The sequence below is a fragment of the Trichechus manatus genome, unplaced genomic scaffold (assembly GCF_000243295.1).
Source record: "Trichechus manatus latirostris isolate Lorelei unplaced genomic scaffold, TriManLat1.0 scaffold00044, whole genome shotgun sequence".
In the NCBI taxonomy this organism is placed as follows: domain Eukaryota; kingdom Metazoa; phylum Chordata; class Mammalia; order Sirenia; family Trichechidae; genus Trichechus; species Trichechus manatus.
This window is the reverse complement of record NW_004443980.1, coordinates 4,866,533-4,876,087: the sequence shown is the minus strand read 5'-3', so window position 1 is coordinate 4,876,087 and position 9,555 is coordinate 4,866,533. Positions and strand designations below refer to the sequence as shown.

The following is a 9,555-nucleotide window of genomic DNA, read 5'->3' as shown; positions in this document are numbered from 1 at the left end:
CTCTACATCCTTTTCCAGCTCTGTCCAGAACCCTCTGTTGTGATCCTGGTCAGAGCAGTCAGCGGTGGTAGCCGGGCACCATCTAGCTGTACTGGAGAGTCTATGAATTTCTTTATTCCATCCTTAATGTCTTCTATAACCTAGTAGTTTTTGAGCAAGGTGTAGTTCAGGTTCCATGTGTTTGATTGTTTTTTTTTCCCTTCTTTTTTCTGTTGTTGATTTCTAGTTTTATGGTTTTATGGTCAGAAAGGATGCTTTGTAATATTTCAGTGCTTTGGATTTCGTTAATGCTTGCTTTATGGCCTAATATGTGGTCTATTCTGGAGAATGTTCCATGTGCATTGGATAAGTATACTTGGCTGCTGTTGGGTGGAGTGTTCAGTGTAAGTCTAGGAGATCAAGTTGGTGATTGTAACATTTAGCTCTTCCATGTCTTTGTTGAGCTTCTTTCTGGATGTTCTGTCCCTCACCGAAAGTGGTGTGTTTGAAGTCTCCTACTACTATTGTGCAGCTGTCTCTCTCTCTTTTCCATGCTGTTACATTTTGTTTTATGTATTTTGGAGCCCTGTCATTGGGTGCGTAAATAATTATTATAGTCATGTCCTCCTGGTGTATTAACCCTTTAATAATTACATAGTGTTCTCCGTTATCCTTTGTGGTGGATTTTACTTGAAAGTCTATTTCGTCAGAGATTAATATTGCCACTCCTGCTCTTTTTTGAGTGTTGTTTGCTTGATACATTTTTTTCCATCCTTTGAATTTTAGTTGTGTCTTTAAGTCTAAAGTGTTTCTCTTGTAGGCAGCATATAGATGGATCATGTTTTTTTATCCAGTGTGCCACTCTCTTTCTCTTTATTGGTGCATTTAGTCCACTTACATTCAGCATAATTATTGATAAGTATGAGTTTAGTGAGTTTAGACATTTTGATGTCTTTTTTGTATGTTGTTCACAGTTTCTTTATTCTACTTAAATTTTTTGTGTTGAGATGTTTTTCTCTATGTATTTTCATCTTTTTCATTGTCGTTGATTTTGTGTTTGCTGAGTATATTTTTCTAGTTTTTTATTTTGACTTGAAGGATTGTTGGTTTCGTTTGTGGTTACTCGAATATTTGCCCCTATTTTTTAAGTTTATACCAGTTTTTTATTTCTTTATATTGCCTTGACTTCCTCTCCATGTGAAAAATCTATGTCTACATTTCTTAAATCCCTCTTTTTTGTTTTAATGTTGTCATCTTTTACATATTGATATCTGTTTCCCTATTTTCAGTGTTTTAGCTTTGAATTACTTTTGTGACTTCCCTGTCTGGGTTGATACCTTGTTGCTCTGTCCTGTGTTCCAGTCTTGGGTTGTTATCTGATGTTACTGATTTTCTAACTGGAGGACTCCTTTTAGTATTTCTTGTAATTTTGGTTTGGTTTCTGCAAATTCCCTAAACTGCTGTTTATTTGGAAATGTCCTAATTTCGTCTTCATATTTGAGAGACAGTTTTGCTGGATATATAATTCTTGGCTGGCAGTTTTTCGCTTCAGGGCTTTATATATGTCATCCCATTGCCTTCTTGCCTGCATGTTTTCTGCTGAGTAGTCTGAGCTTCTTCTTATTGACTCTCCTTTGTAAACGACTTTTCGTTTATCCCCAGCCGCTCTTAAAATTGTCTTTATCTTTGGTTTTGGCAAGTTTGATTATAATATGTCTTGGTGACTTTCTTTTAGGATCTGCCTTATGTGGAGTTCGAGGAGAATCTTGGATAGATATCTTGTCATCTTTCACGATATCAGGGGAGTTTTCTGCTAACAAATCTTCAACAGTTCTCTCTGTATTTTCTGTTATCCCCCCCCCCCACCGTTCTGATAACTCCAATCACTCGTAGGTTATTCCTCTCGATAGAGTCCCACATAATTATTAGGGTTTCTTCATTTTTTAAAATTCTTTTGTCTGATTTTTCCTCAAATAAATTGGTGTCAAGTGCTTTATCTTCGTTCTCACTAATTCTGACTTCCGTTGCCTCACTTTTGTTCCTCTGACTTTCTATTGAGTTGTCTAATTCTGAAATTTGATTGTTAATCTTTTGGATTTCTGATTGGTGTCTCTGTATGGATTCTTGCAGCCTGTTAAATTTGTCATTATGCTCTTCCCTAATCTTTTTCATTTCCTGTGTTGCGTGTTCTGCGTTTTGCTTAATTTTTTTCCTAATTTTTTGAAGAGTTCTGTGTATTAATGTTTTGTATTCTGCCTCTGATAATTCCAAGAAGTTTTTCTCCTCTGGAGAGTTCCTAGATTCTTTATTGTGGGAGCTTGCTGAAGCCATCATGGATTGCCTCTTTATGTGATTTGATATTGACTGTTGTTTCCAAGCTATCAATAAGTTATTATGTTTATTTATTTTATGTTTGCTTACTGTGTCTTAGTTTCTTGTTTTGTTTTGATAAGCCCAAATAGGCTGCTCGTATGAGCTAGTTTGATTATTGGCACCTTTGACACTCTACTGTCCTGTCACCAGGTGGTTAAATCCGTTCCTAGGTATGTGAGCTCAGGAGTCCGCCCACTCCCCGTTTATGGATTCAGCTCAGGTGCCCAGGTAGATAGCAACCAAGTGTGTGGTGTAGGCTCTCATTTACAGTCATAGACAGGCATCTGGCTGCATTAGGTGGACACACTCTGAGCAAGGCAGGAGGCTGACGGCCGCCCCCGAGTGTCCAGAAGGAAGGCGTGTCTCTGTTTCTTAGACTGTGTAGGTGGGTGGGTTTTGCAGCCGGACTATGAGCATCTAATGCTGTTGGGTGTAAGTACTGGGGGACACTTCTTATTCACAGGCCTGTATCACAGGTCGTTTGTGGCGTGGGTGGAGCCACCAGTCCTCAGGCCCCTGATGTGGATAGGTGAAGACCCTGCTTAATGGGCAGAGCAGTGTCAAATGTCAAGAACCTGCCACTTCACAGCTGAAACAGTTGAAGTTAGAGTTCTGGTATATACCCTGTTGTACTGCAATAATGAGGGCTTAGGCTGTTGAAATGGGCCCACACAAGTCTGTGCAGGGGGAAAGACACTCAAAGTCCGTGGATCCCTTATGCCTATGCCTAGGCAAAGGAGCTGTGCCTACCCTGGGTTCCTGGCTTAGGGGAGCCGGAAGTTTATTGTTTCCTCTGTTTGTTAATTTGTTCACTCTCCAAGGCCTGGAGAATGGCTCAGGGCATGAGATGGATCCAGTTTCCGGCCCAGGGGACTCTGCAATTGCTGACGCCAGTCCAGGACCCAGTGCAGAGCTCGGAGTGGGGAGGTTAATGGACGAAAGATTTTTCCCTAAGAGGGGTGTTTTTGATCTGTGTGGTAGGCCATACGCAAGTACTTTCACCGATGAGGGCTCTTTCTCACTGATTCTTCAGGGCCGTGTAGACTCTCTGGTGCTGTGTCTCTCTGAGTGGGGAAAACTCTCCTCCCGAGCACAGTTGCTTTTCTGCCTCACCACTCACCCCCGAGCTGATCAGGCCTGAGGGCTCAGGCTCTCGCTGGGTTAAGTCTGACACCTCCTTGCTGCTTACAGATCATCTCTCCCTCCCCCTGCCACTTTGTTCGGTTCCTGTGCCTTTGATGTTCAGGGCTCCCAGATTGCCATATATAATCAATTCACTGTTTTTTTCGGGTATTCGTTGTAAGAGGATCCATCAGAAGCGTCTAACTACTCCGCCATCTTGGCCCTGCCTCCCATATCCAGTCCTTTTTACAAGACAATACTGATCTTGTGTTCCAAGCAACTTCAGCTATTCTTTCCAAAGGGAAGGAAAAATATGCAAGAAGTGAATTCCTTACGGCTTCCTCGTTTTGACATGGAAGACTGTTTCTATATCTATTGTTATAAGATCCACTTGTTCAACTCATTGAATTTTAGGCTCTCACTTCGTTATTTTTTTAAATTCTGCACAACACTGAGAGATAGGTGGTGGTACTCTTATTTTACAGATGAAACCAGTCTTTGAACTGGTTCATTCCGATTCAGACCCCTGCTGAGAATTTGCATTTCCATCCACAGATATACTGAATCAGAATCTACATTTTAACAAAATCCCTGGGTAATTGTTAGGTATAATGAATTTTAAGAACCGCTACTCTACTAGTGGGTCTCAGAATCGGTCCCTAACCAGTATCATTAGCATTTTAGCATTGTCTGGGAACTTGTTAGAAATGTAAATTCTTAGCAGGAGTTCCAACCTGAATAAACCAGTTTGAAGCCCTGGATAAACTATTACTCCTGCAACTGCTACTACTAATCTCTTCCTCTTTCACTTCTTTAGTTTTCTTATGTGCTAGTTACTAGAAATACAAGGTAAGTATGATGTATCTTTGAAGTAAACCTAGATGTAAAAGTTACCTGAATTTTATAAGTTTAGGTTGTGTGTGTTGATCAATCTCTATCAGAAATATCTAAAAGGAACTAATTTGTTTTCTGTTTTCCTTCCTCAGAATCCACATTTTAACATATATTTGAACTGAATAGTTTAAAAAGTTACATGATTTTTTTATTATCCAATTCCCCAGTGAGGGGCTAGTTTAATTGATCTATGTATATATTCTTTAATAAACCTATAGCTGCATAATTTGGTAGGGGAAAATTTTTTCCTACTTCTCTGGGGTTGTAAACCAATGTTTAAGTACATTATAAAGCACAGTTAAGACTTTTGTTTAAAAAGTAATTATATGCTTTGTTTTTCAAAACTAGATGCTGTATGTAACTAGTTTTGTTGAAATTTGTCTAGACGGTGTAGTCATTTTCCTTATTTCAAAATTAGTTTTTCTTGAGATTTGCTTAAATAAAATGAAAAGCAAAAATGTAATTTGTGATTCCATTATGTTTAAATTTTTCTAGAATTTTTGGTTTTTTTAAGACCAAACCCAAACCCAACCCACTGCCATTCAGTTGATTCTGACTCATAGCAACCCTATAGGACAGAGTAGAACTGCCCCATAGGGTTCCTGAGGCTGTAATCTTTACCGAAGCTGACTGCCACATTTTTCTTCCACGGAGCAGCTGGTTGGTTTGAACCACTGACCTTTCAGTTAGCAGCCAAGCACTTAACCAGTGAGCCACCAGGGCTCTTTCTTAAGGCAACCATTCTCAGTTATGACTTTGTTCTCAGACTTGAGTTTTTCCATGTAATATTTTCATTTGCAATGTGTACTTTTTTTTTTTAACCTTTCGGTATAATACTTTATGAAGTATCTTTTTGTTTCTTTAGTAACTGATACCAAACCGATTGCCATTAAGTCAATTCCAGCTCATAAGGACGGAGTAGAACTGCCCCATAGGACTTTTCCAAGGAGTGGCTGGTGGATTTGAACTGCCCACCTTTTGGTTAGCAGCAGAGCTCTTAACCACTGCACCATGAGGGCTCAGATCAATAGTTAATCAGTATGCCTCAAACTCCGTAGTATGTTAGCAGTTTTATTTATTGTCTGTTACTAAAACTGGCCTAATGTGTGTGATGGGATAACCTTTGGATAAAATGTAGGGGCACTGTTTCTCTAACCCATCCTTCAGGCTGCTTCCAGGCTAATACTTAGAAAACACAAATTTATTCAAATTATTTCCCTGTTTTAGAAATTAAAATTATACCACAGTTCCTGCTGCATTAATTAGAATCTCTTTTGTCTCTATTTGAGAGTCCATCCTCTGTTGATATCCTATGGATATATCATTATTTTCTACCACTTTTCAACTTGGGAAACCCTGGTGGCGTAGTGGTTAAGTGCTATGGCTGCTAACCAAAAGGTCAGCAGTTCAAATCCACCAGGCATTCCTTGGAATCTGTATGGGGTGGTTCTCCTTTGTCCTATAGGGTTGCTATGAGTCAGAATCGACTCAACAGCAGTGGCTTTCGTTTTTTTGGTTTTTCAACTTTGTGGTATAGTGTAAAAACCATATGTTTTGCATTAGGCAGGCATAGTTTTGTATGCTGGCTTCTTCCCTTCCTGGCTTTATACATACATGAGCATGTTACTTCACATCTTTGAGTCTTAGTTTTTTCATTTTAAAGTGGGAATAATAATAGGACCTCTCTCCTAGATTGGCTCTTATAAGGATTAAAAGAAAGATTCCATTTAACATGGCAAGTAAAATGCTTGCCATAGAATATATATATCTAGAACTTTGACAGACATGTCTACTCAGTGTCACCCAGGTATCCTGTTCTTACTGTCATCATTCATTTATTTTTTCATCTATCCATTTGTTGAGAACTTAAAATGTCCTAGATACTAGGACTGTGAATGTCTCAAAAATAAATGTCCCAGTCCTTTCTGTCTAGGAATTCACAGACTAGTATGAAAGGTAGATACATGTAAACAAATACATATTTTACAATAATTAAAAGTAAACAAAATACTTCTTCTCTTGCCTCTTTTCACCTTTATGAATCCTTCTGACCTTTTAGCACTAAACTGCTATGTTTCCATAATATTCTCAGAATACCATGATTGTGTATTTATCATACTATATTGTATATATTTCTTTATTTTCTGTCTCAGTTATTAGACTTTGAACTCCTTGGATTTGAACAGTACTGCTAGGGTTGGCAGTTTTTTTCTCTAAAGGAGCAGATAGTAAATACTTTACACTTAATGCTGTAGGAGCACAAAAACAGCCATAGATAAATTATAAACAAATGAACGTGACTGTGTTCCAGTAAAGCTTTATTTACAACAACAGAGGCAGCAGGCCAGATTTGGCCCACTGGCCTTAGTTTACTGTTCCCTGCAATGCTGCATATACTTTGCCTGGAAAATATAAGGAACTTGGTGATCGTACTGGACAGAGTAGAACTGCCCCATAGGGTTTCCAAGGAGTGGCTGGTGAATTTGAACAGCTGACCTTTTGGTTAGCAGCTGAAACTCTTAACCACTGTGCCACCAGGCCTCCATACACACTATGCCTGGAAAATATAAGGCACTTGGTAGATGATAATAATATGTATTAAATACTTCCTATGTTCTGGGTGCTGGTCCAAACATAAAATGCCTAAGATCATATAACTAGTTAGTGAAAGATGTGGGATTTGAACCCAGGCATTCTGACTCCAGAGCCTGGATTTGTAATCATTAAATCATACTTGTTTCTGATATGTGGATGAATTCCAGAAGTGTAATGATGATTTCAGTATTAGGAAACATAGATAAGTGTAATTCAGTATATTAATAGAGTAAAGGGAAAAACTATATCATTATCTCTTTGGTGCTAAAAAAATTAATTTCTAAAATTCAGTTGTCATTCTTGATAACTTTTAATAAACAAATAACCTTGTAAAAGGTCTCTACCAGAAACCTTCATCAAATATAGTGAAATATTTGATGTACTTCCATTAACAGATGGAAAATAACATTGATCCAAAAGTCTTAGCCAGTGCATTAAGAAGCAAGGAAAAAAAAAAAAGCTGTAAATGGTAGAAAAGGAGCTCTGGGGGTGCAGTGGTTAAGCGTTCGGCTGTTATCCAAAAGGTCGGCAGTTCACATCTACCAGCTGCTCCTTCGAAACCCTTCAGGGCAGTTCTGCTCTGTCCTATAGGGTTGCTATGAGTTGGAATCAACTCAGTGGCAATGGGTTTGGTTTTTTTTTTTTAAATTATTATTTGCAGTTGATGTGATCGCTTACTTAGAAAATACAAGACAAGTGAAAAATTATCTGTGTTAAAAAAGACTTCAGAAAGCTGGCTAACTATAAGATAAAATTAGAAAATTCATTAGCTTTCTTACACATTAGCATTGCCCTGTATATGAAAGTATGTTATTGCACTTACCATAAAAGTATGCACTGATAATATAGCTGATGATGATACAGGGATCACAAAGTGTCCTTCCCCCAAATTGTGGGAATCCTAACTGTCTGTGTTGCTTGGTAGCCAAATGACTTAGTAGAATCTTGAATTAAAGGCCTTAATAAACTCCAGAAATGTATTAATTTTAGTTTATGGATAAGATATTTTATTAGCAAATAAGAACTCATTCCTCAGGTTGCTAGTAAGTAACCCCTAGTCTTCTACAGAAAGAAATGTCTAAGTAATTGCATGTCATTTACCCAAAATATCTCTAAAAAGAACTTCCATTTTTCTTTTAGTTCAGGGCATATCACGAGCATACTGGCTCCCATTGGTGAACCCTGGACCATATTTGAAAAAAAAAATCATACTTTTAAAGCATAGTTGTTTGGATCCTATTATAGATAAATTTATTCACCTTTGTACTGTCCATTGGATATATTAAAAGTTTGGTTTTCTGTCAGAATCGAGTAACAGGAACTGGATTTACCCTTTTGCCTAAAACAACAACAACAACAACAACAACCAAAAAAAGAAAAACCTGGACAAAATATGTGAAACAGTGGCACTCAAGACATTCAACATCAGGCAGTGAAAGAGGGAGAACAAAGCAAGTCCTTTGATTGACCCAGTTTACTGCCTGGAGAAAATTTCCAGAGACAAGAATGGGGAGGGGGAATCTAGGGCAGCCTAGGGATTCCAAGGTGGCCAGAGTTCATAGTGCAGAATGTCATAAAGGAGACAGCTTCACAGAAAAAGGACCCTGAAGAGCTGGAGAGGGTTCCCCTTAAGTATTTCAGTAAGGTCCCCTTGAGTATTCAACAGAATATTGATAAGTTTAGGCATGTGAGGAAACTACCTAAGGCTGGGGAAAGAGAAATCTAAAAGGATTGCATAGAACAGTATCCAAAGTTCTCACAGGACCATAAGTAGAGCCTATTCCCACCAATGTAGAAAACCTGATAATTTACAAGGCATTTATTATGTTAGAGTACTCTGTGGGGGAGAGTTAGTAGTGGGGAAGAATTAACCCTAGTCTAAACACAACTCTGGTCCTGCCTAACAACTCTTAAAAGCAAGACCCAAAGGATCAAGCTATTTCCAAGTAACTTATCCACATCCCAGAACAGAGCTCGAGAATATATACAGAAATACCCAGCAGCCAACATGGTAAAATTCCCAATGTCTTAAACATGAAATCAAAATTACTAGGCCTGCAAAGAATCAGGAAAGTACAACCAATAATGAGAAGAAAAATCCATCACTCAAAACTGACCCACAAATGACATAGATAATTAATAGTCAAGGACGTTAAACGTTTATGACTGTATTCCATATGCTGGAGAAGCTAGAGGAAATACTCAATATGTTAAATAGAGCTATGGAAGATATAAAAAGGCCCAAATTGAACTTCTAGATTAAAATGACAGTGTCAGAGATAAAAAACATACTAAATGGTATTAATTAATTAAACTAAAAGGTTTGACATTGTTAAGTAGAAGATAAGTGGACGTGAAGACATAGCAGTAGAAACTACAAAATGAAACACAGAGAAAAGATAATTTTTAAGAAGATAAATAGAACACCATTGAGCTGTGGAACCACTTCAGGTAGCCAAATACACATGCGGTTGTAGTTGCCAAAGGAAAGGAGAGATGAAGGACTGAATAAATATTTGAATAAATAATGCCCCAAATTTATCCAAATTTGATAAAAGCTGTAAAGCCACAGATCCCAGAAGCTCAACAAGC

The 9,555-nt window shown here is 38.1% G+C and overlaps 1 protein-coding gene across 3 annotated transcripts in view; it reads left to right on the top strand.

The window, feature by feature from the left end:
- Window positions 1-9,555, top strand: part of FNDC3A (fibronectin type III domain containing 3A) — a 256,528-nt gene that overhangs the window by 16,433 nt on the left and 230,540 nt on the right. The window lies entirely within an intron of this gene.